The sequence below is a fragment of the Alnus glutinosa genome, chromosome 14, assembly GCF_958979055.1.
Source record: "Alnus glutinosa chromosome 14, dhAlnGlut1.1, whole genome shotgun sequence".
Lineage (NCBI taxonomy): Eukaryota > Viridiplantae > Streptophyta > Magnoliopsida > Fagales > Betulaceae > Alnus > Alnus glutinosa.
In genome coordinates this window covers 10,383,849-10,384,371 of record NC_084899.1, presented here as the reverse complement: position 1 = coordinate 10,384,371, position 523 = coordinate 10,383,849, and the positions used below count along the sequence as shown (strand labels likewise).

General features: G+C 37.7%; 1 non-coding gene across 1 annotated transcript; it reads right to left on the bottom strand.

Annotated features, from left to right (window-relative positions):
* On the bottom strand, positions 1 to 107 carry LOC133858185 (small nucleolar RNA R71). Its single transcript, XR_009898463.1, has one exon. It is a non-coding gene; the product is annotated as a small nucleolar RNA R71 (small nucleolar RNA).
* Positions 108 to 523: the final 416 nt, after the last annotated feature.

Below are 523 nucleotides of genomic sequence, written 5' to 3'. Positions count from 1 at the left end.
TAATTAAGGAGAGAGATTCAAACCTTCCAACAAAAAGATGGAGATCTATTCTTTGAGGTGTGGGAGCACTTCAATGAGATACTTCTAAAATGCCCACATTATAACCTATCTCAAGATGATCAAGTACAAGCCTTTTATGAAGGTTTAAATAATTCTAACAAAATTCTTGTAGATTTAGCTTGTGGAGGCATGCTAATGGAGGAGAATAGTGAGGAGGCCATAGAACTATTTGAGACTTTAAGTGAAAACTCCCAACAATTCTCATCTCGAGGGAGGCAATGACTCAAAGAAAATGGCGTATATGAAGTGAAAATATGGTGGAGTTCAAACTTATATGGCTACCATGGAGAGAAAGCTGGATATGCTAGTGAAAGCCATAACTATTCATAACATCTCTCCCATTCAACAGATTGCACAAGTTGAGATATGTGCTATATGTTCCCATTCTGACCACACCACTAAGACTTGCCCTATGTTTTCATTTATAGATCAGGAGCAAGCAAACTATGTGGCCAGAATAACT